The 11,976-nt window shown below is 38.7% G+C and overlaps 1 long non-coding RNA gene across 1 annotated transcript; it reads right to left on the minus strand.

Moving 5' to 3' along the window:
• Positions 1 to 10,900: 10,900 nt before the first annotated feature.
• On the minus strand, positions 10,901 to 11,827 carry LOC149110379 (uncharacterized). Its single transcript, XR_016207691.1, has 2 exons — positions 11,693 to 11,827; positions 10,901 to 11,596 (listed from the first exon to the last, which is right to left on the minus strand). It is a non-coding gene; the product is annotated as an uncharacterized LOC149110379 (long non-coding RNA).
• Positions 11,828 to 11,976: the final 149 nt, after the last annotated feature.

Genomic DNA, 11,976 nt, shown 5'->3' on the forward strand with positions numbered 1-11,976 from the left:
ATAGGGTTATGTCTTTTGAAAGGGTTGTTCACAACGCTAATGGTGTTTAACTTGTAGCTTTTAGAGTATCGAGCTTTCGAAAACACCAAACTTTTAATTTCTGCGCAACCAACACGTACCCATCGTTATAAAACGCAACGACTTTAAATCTGACAGGCATGGGAAAGTCAAGTATTTCAGTTGTGATCTAAATCTTTTATCCCTTATTGTTATATATTTCTTTTAGTATTAAATTAGGTTTATAAGCAGCCAGACATTCATACTTTTTACAGCACCATGTACAGAAACCGGAGGCCGAAGACTATAGCTTTCTGTAGTTCATCCGTGGCGAGTGGTAGAAACGAATGTTTTGGATGCCCCTGATAGGATAGAATAGTGCAAAGACGTTCTGACCATTTAGGAGAAATATACAAAGAAAGATAGCAGACAGAAGGCCTGAGATAGTTACACTGCGACACAGAGAACACACATAAATCCTTTAGAATAAATTGCGAGGAAGCTCACTTTCTGTGTTCTGCATTTTCATGCTTTCAATCCGGAGCTCACCAATGTTACTATCATTTGTGTGTTTACAGACGGTCGCGGACCCCGCTCAGATTCACTATCACAAAAACAATCTAAAAAAAGTCATAGCTCTGTTTAGTTGCCGACTCATTTCTTGTTCTCGATACAGTCCCGCATAGAAAACGTCGCTTCAGAACGGTCGTTGCATTGAAACAAAAGTGTGCTTTCCGTACTGTTGTTAAGTTACGCCGAGATAACTTACCTAGTGCCTGCGTACCGGTTTAGCAGTCTGGACTGATTTGACCAGCGATGAAAACAGACGAGCTAATCAATTAAGAATTAAGCGACCGAAGCTGTTTGTAGTTCCCTTCGAGAACTGACACGGTGTTTGACAAAGCGGAATTTATTTGAGGTCAAAACAAAAGACGACACGGTTTTGGTTATTGAACGTAACAGAGCTAGAAGCATACTTTTCGCATCAAACCTGAGAGTTACGTTTCAGCAAATTGTTATTGTCAACAAAAGTGTTGTAATGCCAATGTAGCTACATTTAAGGCACACCAAATGATTTGAGTCGAATTTGAGAATCCATAGAATTGTGCAATGAACACGAAACTCGGTTTAAGGATTAGGAGTCGATACAGACGGTCACTGAGACCCTTTGGCACTTCTCGATAATGAGTTTGAAAGCTAGCATGTACAAGCCCTGCAAACTAGGGAAAAAATGCACTTTACCTTTTACTAAAAGAAACAACTATGGAACTATAAACTCAAGTTTGTTTCAGATTTTGTGCTCTTCCACCCATGTCGGCCCTCAACAACAAATATGCTAATGTCCAGCGGAAAACTTTCATTAACAACAAACTCTAAAACAAATGTGAAACTTTGGTGTTGAAATATATGTATGCTGGGATTAATGTTGTTGGAGCTTTACGTTACTAGTGCCTAGTCAGAGCAAAGAATCAATATAGATCGATACCGTATAATACCACAAGCAGAAGCGGTTGAGCAACCCGTCTCTACTGTTTTTGTACGCATAACAGAAATTTAATGTAGTCATTTTGCATTTACGCTAAAGTTCGTTTAGTTGGAAGCGGCCCTCAGTTCTTAGCCATAGATAGCTGACTTACACCCACAATATCATAAGCTCGGCTGTTCTAAACTGGCAAAAAAGCATTCTATAAATAAATGTATACTGTTACAAGACCAAAGAAAAAGTTTATTAAACAAGCAGTTAAACGATTAGAATGTTTTGTCTTCGAATAAACTGAACAACATACAGGATTATCAATGAAACAACCGCAAAATTGTTCGCTAGGATCACGAAACCTGAAACCAACAGTTTTTCGCTCTGAATCCATGATATATTGTAAGCCAGAAAGTTTCTGTCAAAATCAATTTATTTTTGCAGAACTCGGTCAGAAATATTCACATGTAACAGTTTAAATGTAAAATACCAAGAGTCAAAAATTCTTAACTTTTTTTTGTCATGCACCGCCTCTGTCGAGAAAATAATTCTCTCAATTTTTGCTGAGACTTCGCGTATACATAACAGTCCACCAAGGGTACAAGACTAAACGCTTCAGTTGCTTCCCTCGTGTTATGATCGTAAAGAGATTTATTGTCGTTTGTGGTTTCTGGATACGGTAGAGTGAATGGTATGATCATCCGGTGGCATGTTTCTACCCGTTATAAATTATTTGCATTTTGGAGAACTGGTCAGAACTGATTTGATTTATCGTCGTTTTCGAAGTTTGTTTACTGTGAAATGAGACTTTCCCAACAAAATTAAATGCTCTAAAGTTGTTTTCTCCAAGATATTTTCCCATAGCCAACCTAGCGCCAAAGGGAAAATAGCGAAAATTTGAATTTCTGGAATTTTAGTTTTATTTTGAGTCACTCTTACAACAGAGCCAGCACATCTTCAATGAACTGTACAACATACCCAGGGAACAAACCAGATATCAAACAACCGAGAACTTGTTCGCTGGAAGCACGAAACCTGAACCCGGAAGGTTTTTCGCTTTGAGGTACATTTCTACTCCATAAGCGGGTCCACGAGCTAGGAAAATCAAAACGTTATTCAAAAAAGCCCGCTTAGTTCTTTGAAACTCCGTCAGATGTATTCATATCTCACAATGTAGATGCAAAGTACCAAGGGTCAAAAGTAAATGAAAACAATTTTTTCAGATACCTCAAATGGAAGCAATCGCCTGCCAATCGTCCCGTCAGTAAATATACTTTGTTTCTCTTGAGCTTTGTTGTTGTTTTTCTCTCAAGCCCCTTAATTGTGCTGTTGAGAATTTCTTTCACTTTGTGCCGAGGTTTCCTGCATAAATAACAGTATATAAAGAGAACACAACTGGACCACTTTGCATCCTCCGTTCACTAACTGCTTTTCTTCCTCCACGACTATTGCTAAGACGGCAGTAACAGGGAAACAGTTTTTTACCCATACATCATTACAAACAACCAGGCGGTCAACAGTGCCGGATTAGCTTATTTTCCAGGTATATTAACATTATTCTGCAGTTGAATTCTTTCTCTAATAAGAGTCTTGAAAATAAATTAAACGAGCCGAATTGCTTACTAGTAAGCCACTGACAACGAACAAATAGGACCTAGCAAGTTAAACTTTGGATACTCAAGGAGTATAACAAGGTTCGCTGCTATTTTCTTAATTATTAGTAAATGTATCGCATCTTTCGTTCAAGGCATCGCCCGTGTAGGCAGTGCCATTATCTCAACAATCTGTACTGCAAACAAACTATGCATCTCTGGGTGCTCATACTTGAGAATTCAAAGGGTAAAAACGTTCAATTTTATTTAAGCAATGTGCAGTCTATACATTTCAGCCGCCAAAGACGGGGGCACTGACGCAAATCATAGGACAGGGGACACTGACGCAAAAAAAAAAAAAACTGACGTCGGTGCCCCCAAGGACAGGGGCAGTGACGCAAATCATAGCCAATATCCTTGTTATGAAGCTATATGATCATAACACTTGAAGCTCAAGTGCATTGGTTGGAGATTGTGCTAATTGCTAACAAGGACTACATTGTGACGCAAATGAAACAGTTTGAGCTCTCTTCGCTGCGGTAAGACCGTGTCACCTTTTCTTTGTTTCAAGAGCGAAAATACATCAGTACCGCATTATCGATCAACTGTGACAGTTCTCGAACGAAGCTGTAAACAACAGCGTTCGCCAATTAACTTACAACAGATCGAGACTGATAATCTTTTCAGCAGTTCATCTGTTTCATGCACTCAACCAAGCTGCAGGTTGGTGAATAATATCTAATGAACTCTTTTATTAAAATCTTTATAAACGAGGGTTCTTGATTTGAGGTACCAAACCGGAACTTCACTGATTTCATTGGAAACTTATTTGATTCCTAGATCCTTTGGAAGTTTGGTTTCTGTGAAGTATGTCTCTCACTGACAAAATCCCCAATTTTTTAAAATTCATTTTAGCTTAAATAATTAAGTAGCTTGTTTTGAATTTTAGAGGCCTTCAGTGGTTTCGCTTTTTTATTTATCAATAACAATTAGCGTCTTGTAGTCGATACAGTAACAATTAGCGTCCACAGTAACAATAACAATTAGCGTTTTGCAGTTTAGCGTCTTGCAGTCGATACAGACGGCCACTGAGGCCCTTTGGTGCTTTTACAATGAGTTTTAAAGGTTGAAACGTACATCCCGTGCAAACTGAAAAAGAACAATTGCAGCTTCTTTCTTATGAAAGAAACAACTAAGAAACTTTTAACTCAAATTTGTTTGAGATATTCTGCTCGTCCACCCAGGCATGTCTGCGCTCAACAACAAATTATGCTAATGCCGAGCGGAAAACTTTCATTCACAACAAACTCTGAAAACAAATGTGAAACTCTGGTGTTAAAATATGCTGTTAGAGTTTTAGATAACTAGTGCCTCGTCGAAGCAAAAAATCATTTTAAATCGCTATAGTAAATGATACAAAGAGATATAGTTAAGCGACCCGTCTCCATTGTTTTTGTATTCATCTTGCATTTACGAGTTTGAAGTTTGTTTAATTGGAAGCGGCCCCCAGTTCTTACCCATAAGTAGCTGACTTATCACCCACAACATCATAATTATAAGCTCGGCTGTTTCAAACTGGCAAAAATGCATTCTATAAATAAATATATACTGTTACAAGACTAAAGTAAAGTTTATATTATTGAACAAGAATTGAACGATTAGAATGTTTTGTCCTCGAATAAACGGAACAACAAACCTATCAATCAAACAACCGCAAAATTGTTTGCTAGGATCACGAAACCTGAAACCAACAATAATGATATATTTTAAGCCAGAAAGTTTACTGTCAAAATCAATTTAGTTTTGCAGAACTCCGTCAGAAATATTCACATGTAACAGTTTAACTGCATAATACAAAGAGTCAAATGTTCTTTTTTTTTTTCCTTAAGCAACGCCTCTTTCGAGAAATTCTCTCAATTTTTGCTGAGACTTCGCGTATACATAACGTCCACAAAGGGTGCTAGACTAAGCGCTTTTGTTTCCTTCGTGTTATGATCGTGAAGAGATTTATTGTCGTTTGTGGTTTCTGGATACGGTAGAGTGAATGGTATGATCATCCGGTGGCATGTTTCTACCCGTTATAAATTATTTGCATATTGGAGAACTGGTTAGAAAAGATTTGATTTATTGTCGTTTTCGAAGTTTCCTTACTATGAAATGAGACTTTCCCAACAAAATTAAATTGTCGTAAGTTATATCTTCAATGAACTGTACAACATACCCCAGGGAACAAACCGGATTATCAAACAACCGAGGAGTTGTTCGCTGGAAGCAAGAAACCTGAAGCCGAAAGGTTTTCGCTTTCAGGTACATTTCTACTCCATAAGCGGGTCCACGAGCTAGGAAAACCCAAACGTTACTCAAAAAAGCCCGCTTAGTTCTTTGAAACTCCGTCAGATGTATTCATATCTCACAATGTAGATGCAAAGTACCAAGGGTCAAAAGTAAATGAAAACATTTTTTTCAGATACCTCAAATGGAAGCAATCGCCTGCCAATCGTCCCCTCAGTAAATATACTTTGTTTCTCTTGAGCTTTGTTGTTGTTTTTCTCTCAAGCCCCTTAATTGTACTGTTGGGAATTTCTTTCAATCTGTGCCGAGACTTCGCGTATTCATAACAGTCCACAAAGAGAAAACAACTGGACACCTTTGCATCCTCCGTTTGATAAGTGCTTTTCTTCCTCCACGACTATTGCTGAAATATCAGTAACAGAGCAACAGTCCTTTACCCATATATCATTACGAAGAAGAAGGCTTCATCTTTGTTGGGGGGGGGGGGGGTGGGGGAAGAGGGTGCGCGCGTCCTACACCCACCCCTAGATCCGCCCCTGCTTGTTTAATAAACTTTTTCTTTATAGCCTTGTAACAGTATATATTTATTTATAGAATGCTTTTTTGCCAGTTTAGAACAGCTGAGCTTATTATGTTGTGGCTGATAATTCAGCTACCTATGGCTAAGAACTGAGGGCTCCTTCCAACGAAACGAACTCCAAGGTAAATGCAAGTTGAATACTTTTCTGTTATGCGTACAAAAACAATGGTGACGGGTCGCTCAACCGCTTCTGCTTGTGTTATTGGACAACGTCGATCTACACTGATTCTTTGCTCTGACTAGGCATTATAGTTGTCTAAATCTCCAACAACATTTTCCCGGTATATTTCAACACCAAAGTTTCACATTTGTTTTGGAGTTTTATTACTGTTGAGAGTTTTCCGCTCGGTATTTGCATATTTGCTGTTGAGGGCCGACATGGGCGGAAGGGCACAAAATCTGAAACAAAGTTGAGTTCAAAGTTCCCTAGTTGTTTCTTTCATAAAAAGGTAAAGTGCATTTTTTTCCCCAGTTTGCAGGGCTTGTACATTTCCTACTCGTAGCAAAATCACCATGCACCACAGGCCCTCAGTGGCCGCGTGTATCGACCACAAGTCCCTAAATCGAGTTTCCTGCTCAGTCCCAACTGACACTATATGATATGATTCTCTGGATTCTCTAATTCGACTGAATAACCTGGTGTGCCTGAAATGTAGTTATCTTGGCATTGCAACACTTTTGTTGACTATAGCAATTTGCTGAAAGGGAATACTGTGGGTGAAAGGTATGTTTTTTGTTGCCCCGGTCAACAGTGTGATTAACTTATTTTCCGGGTAACAATTTATTAACATTGTTCTGCAGTTGACTTCTTTTCGTTAAAAACTCGCTCTACTAGTGTCTTGAAATTAAATTAAATATGCCGAATAGTGTACCAGTAAGCTTCTGACAACGAACAAATAGGACCTAGCAAGTTAAACTTTGGATACTCAAGGATTATAACAAGGTTCGCTGCTATTTTCTTAATTATTAGTAAATGTATCGCATCTTTCGTTCAAGGCATCACCTGAAGGCAGTTCAATTATCTCAACAATCTTAACTGCACACAAACTATACACGTCGGACTCGTTCTCTGGGTGCTTATATTTGAGAATTCAAAGGGTGAATTTTATTCAAGCAATGTGCAGTCTATACATTTCCGCCGCCAAAAAGCCAGGAAGCACTGACGCGAATCACAGCCAATATATGATCATAACACTCGAAGCCCGCATGCATTGGTTAGAGAATGTACTAATTGCTACCAACGACTATCTTGTGACGCAAACGAAATAGTTTCGGTTCTCTTAGCTGCGGTAAGACCGTGTCACCTTTCCTTTGTTTAAGAGCAAAAATACATACCGCATTATCGATCAACTGTGACAGTTCTTGAACGAAATTGTAAAACAACTGCGTTTTCCTTTCATCTTAATTCTAACAGATCGAGACAGATGATCTTTTCAGAATCTCTGTTTTATATAGGCACTCAATAAGCTGCAGGTTCGAGAACACTATCCAACAAACCAGGGCTCGACCTCAGTAACCAAACTGGAACTCTATAGTAGCACAGTACACAAAGTTTATTGGAAAACTGATTTGATTTCTCGTCGCTTTTGAAGTTTGCTTATTGTAAAATATGTCTATCCTAACAAAATCAGATGTTCTAAAATTCATTTTAGCTTAAATATTCAAAATTATGTACGTCGCTGCTTCCTAATTCTCACACGGCTTCGGGGATCTCGTTCTTTCTTGAATTAATAAGATCTAAACATACCTTTCACCCACAGTATTCCCTTTCAGCAAATTGCTATAGTCAACAAAAGTGTTTCAATGCCAAGATAACTGTATTTCAGGCACACCAGGTTATTCAGTCGAATTAGAGAATCCAGAGAATCACATCATATAGTGTCAGTTGGGACTGAGCAGGAAACTCGATTTAGGGACTTGTGGTCGATACACGCGGCCACTGAGGGCCTGTGGTGCGTGGTGATTTTGCTACGAGTAGGAAATGTACAAGCCCTGCAAACTGGGGAAAAAATGCACTTTACCTTTTTATGAAAGAAACAACTAGGGAACTTTGAACTCAACTTTGTTTCAGATTTTGTGCCCTTCCGCCCATGTCGGCCCTCAACAGCAAATATGCAAATACCGAGCGGAAAACTCTCAACAGTAATAAAACTCCAAAACAAATGTGAAACTGGTGTTGAAATATACTGGGAAAATGTTGTTGGAGATTTAGACAACTATAATGCCTAGGCAGAGCAAAGAATCAGTGTAGATCGACGTTGTCCAATAACACAAGCAGAAGCGGTTGAGCGACCCGTCACCATTGTTTTTGTACGCATAACAGAAAAGTATTCAACTTGCATTTACCTTGGAGTTCGTTTCGTTGGAAGGAGCCCTCAGTTCTTAGCCATAGGTAGCTGAATTATCAGCCACAACATCATAAGCTCAGCTGTTCTAAACTGGCAAAAAAGCATTCTATAAATAAATATATACTGTTACAAGGCTATAAAGAAAAAGTTTATTAGACAAGCAGGGGCGGATCTAGGGGTGGGTGTAGGACGCGCGCACCCTCTTCCCCACCCCCCCCCCCCCCCCCAACAAAGATGAAGCCTTCTTCTTCGTATTCGCTTTTAAAATTTGTTTTCCTCGCCAGTCAGTTACCCCATTTTTTAGTGGTACAACCCCTCCTAAGAAAAATCCTAGATCCGACATTGACAAGAATTAAACGATTAGATTGTTCTGCCTTCGAATGAACGGGACAACATAAAGGATTATCAATGAAACAACCGCAAAATTGTTTGCTAGGATCACGAAACCTGAAACCAACACGGTTTTTCGCTTGTAGTCCATAATATATTGTAAATCAGAACGTGTATTGTCAAAATCAATTTAGTTTTGCAGAACTCGGTCAGAAATATTCACATGTAACAGTTTAAATGTAAAATACCAAGAGTCAAAAATTCTTAACTTTTTTTTTTCGTCTTGCACCGCCTCTGTCGAGAAATTCAATCAATTTTTGCTGACACATCGCGTATACATAACAGTCCACCAAGGGGACAAAACTAAACGCTTTTGCTTCCCTCGTGTTATGATCGTAAAGAGATTTATTGTCGTTTGTGGTTTCTGGATACGGTAGAGTGAATGGTATGATCATCCGGTGGCATGTTTCTACCCGTTATAAATTATTTGCATTTTGGAGAACTGGTCAGAACTGATTTGATTTATCGTCGTTTTCGAAGTTTGTTTACTGTGAAATGAGACTTTCCCAACAAAATTAAATGCTCTAAAGTTGTTTTCTCCAAGATATTTTCCCATAGCCAACCTAGCGCCAAAGGGAAAATAGCGAAAATTTGAATTTCTGGAATTTTAGTTTTATTTTGAGTCACTCTTACAACAGAGCCAGCACATCTTCAATGAACTGTACAACATACACAGGGAACAAACCAGATATCAAACAGCCGAGAACTTGTTCGCTGGAAGCACGAAACCTGAACCCGGAAGGTTTTTCGCTTTGAGGTTCATTTCTACTCCATAAGCGGGTCCACAAGCTAGGAAAATCAAAACGTTATTCAAAAGAACCCGCTTAGTTCTTTGAAACTCCGTCAGATGTATTCATATCTCACAACGTAGATGCAAAGTACCAAGGGTCAAAGGTAAATGAAAACATTTTTTTAAAATACTTCAAATGGAAGCAATCGCCTGCCAATCATCCCGGCATTAAATATACTTTGTTTCTCTTGAGCTTTGTTGTTGTTTTTCTCTCAAGCCCCTTAATTGTACTGTTGAGAATTTCTTTCAATTTGTGCCGAGGTTTGGCACATATATAACAGTCCATAACGAGGACACAACTGGACCCCTTTGCATGCTCCGTTCGTTAACTGCTTTTCTTCCTCCACGACTATTGCTAAGACTTCAATAACAGGGAAACAGTTTTTTACCCATACATCATTACAAACAACCAGGCGGTCAACAGTGCCGGATTAGCTTATTTTCCGGGTATATTAACATTATTCTGCAGTTGAATTCTTTTCGTTAAAAACTCCGGCTCTAATAAGAGTCTTGAAAATAAATTAAATGAGCCGAATTGTGGACTAGTATGCCTCTGACAACGAACAAATAGGACCTAGCGTGTTAAACTTTGGATACTCAAGGAGTATAACAAGGTTCGCTGCTATTTTCTTAATTATTAGTAAATGTATCGCATCTTTCGTTCAAGGCATCGCTTGTAGGTAGTTCCATTATCTCAACAATCTGTACTGCAAACAAACTATGCATCTCTGGGTGCTCATACTTGAGAATTCAAAGGGTAAAAACGTTCAATTTTATTCAAGCAATATGCAATCTATACATTTCAGCCGCCAAAGACGGGGGCACTGACGCAAATCATAGGACAGGGGACACTGACGCAAAAAAAAAAAAAAACTGACGTCGGTGCCCCCAAGGACAGGGGCAGTGACGCAAATCATAGCCAATATCCTTGTTATGAAGCTATATGATCATAACACTTGAAGCTCGAGTGCATTGGTTGGAGATTGTGCTAATTGCTAACAAGGACTACATTGTGACGCAAATGAAACAGTTTGAGCTCTCTTCGCTGCGGTAAGACCGTGTTACCTTTTCTTTGTTTCAAGAGCGAAAATACATCAGTACCGCATTATCGATCAACTGTGACAGTTCTTGAACGAAGTTGTAAACAACAGCGTTCGCCAATTAACTTACAACAGATCGAGACTGATAATCTTAACAACAGCTCATCTGTTTCATGCACTCGACCAAGCTGCAGGTTGGTGAATAATATCTAAAGAACTCTGTTATTAAAATCTTTATAAACGAGGGTTCTTGATTTGAGGTACCAAACCGTCACTTTAGTGTCCTCATTAGGAAGTGATTTCGATCCTTTGGAAGTTTGGTTTCTGTGAAGTATGTCTCTCACTCACAAAATCCCTAATTTTCTAAAATTCATTTTAACTTAAATAATTAAGTAGCTTTTTCTTAATTTTAGAGACCTTCAGTGGTTTCGCTCTTTTATTTATAAATAATAATTAGTTAAAGCAAAACCTCGGTTGACATGAATATTTGTACTCGACTTTTCAAGTCTTTTAACAGCGGTTTCTCAGGCCAATTACAGACGAAACAAGAAGACGCCGAGGAAATGCAATCAATTATTATAAGCAATCAAACGCGTTTTATTATGTTAAGACTAACTCCGTTGTACAGAGGAGCCTTTAAGCAGTTTCAGTTTTTCACACCAGCACGGCCGCAAGGCAATAATTATAATATCCGTTATAAACGGTTATCTAACACTGTGGCGTAGCTTAGAATGTTTTTTCACGAAATGAAAATCCCTTGCACGCTTCCTTCGTCGGTTCATTGCCAGAACATTTCAGTCCACCGGAAGTTTGGTGGTATCGTAATAGAATGTTGGACCATTTTTATTCCTAAGCTGCACCTTAGCTCCAGCAGGTAACTGCCACTGTTTCACCTTGCCACCTTCAACTGTACAGCAGTTACTTGCAGGGTTATTCTTGATATAATCTGCAGCTTCCTTATATGGGTCATCATTAACTTGCACAGTGTCACCCGGAGAGCAGTTAGTGGGTTCGAAATTTCGCTTCTTGACATACGGGTCATCCCGCTCCTGTGACATAGCTTTATAAATGAATTGTACTTAATTCCGAAAATCTGAAAACATACAAATATAAATCTCTACAAGGTCTTTCAATTGCTGCAAGATGGCTGATAAACAAATACCTGACTAAATAACGAACTAAGTCTTACCTCTGGTGCAGTTAATCTAATAAGAGGGAACTGCTTTCTAGGTCTGTACAACTGGGCTTTAACAAAAAGACAAGCCATTATTAAAATAGAATGATTGACAGGTTTTAAAACGCCTATATATGCCTAGGCCGATTCATGAAACAGGAAGACATTGTTTCAATTCCAATTGGTGACCTCCCAACTAAAATACTCATAAATTATCTCTTTGCGGTTCTTTTGTCTCTTTGTGAAAGCCAAAACAAGTCTATTCAAATTCATACCAAGACATCCGTTTCTTTTAACTT

This window comes from Orbicella faveolata, unplaced genomic scaffold (genome assembly GCF_042242905.1).
Source record: "Orbicella faveolata isolate gen_17 unplaced genomic scaffold, um_ofav_v1 contig_24, whole genome shotgun sequence".
In the NCBI taxonomy this organism is placed as follows: Eukaryota; Metazoa; Cnidaria; class Anthozoa; order Scleractinia; family Merulinidae; genus Orbicella; species Orbicella faveolata.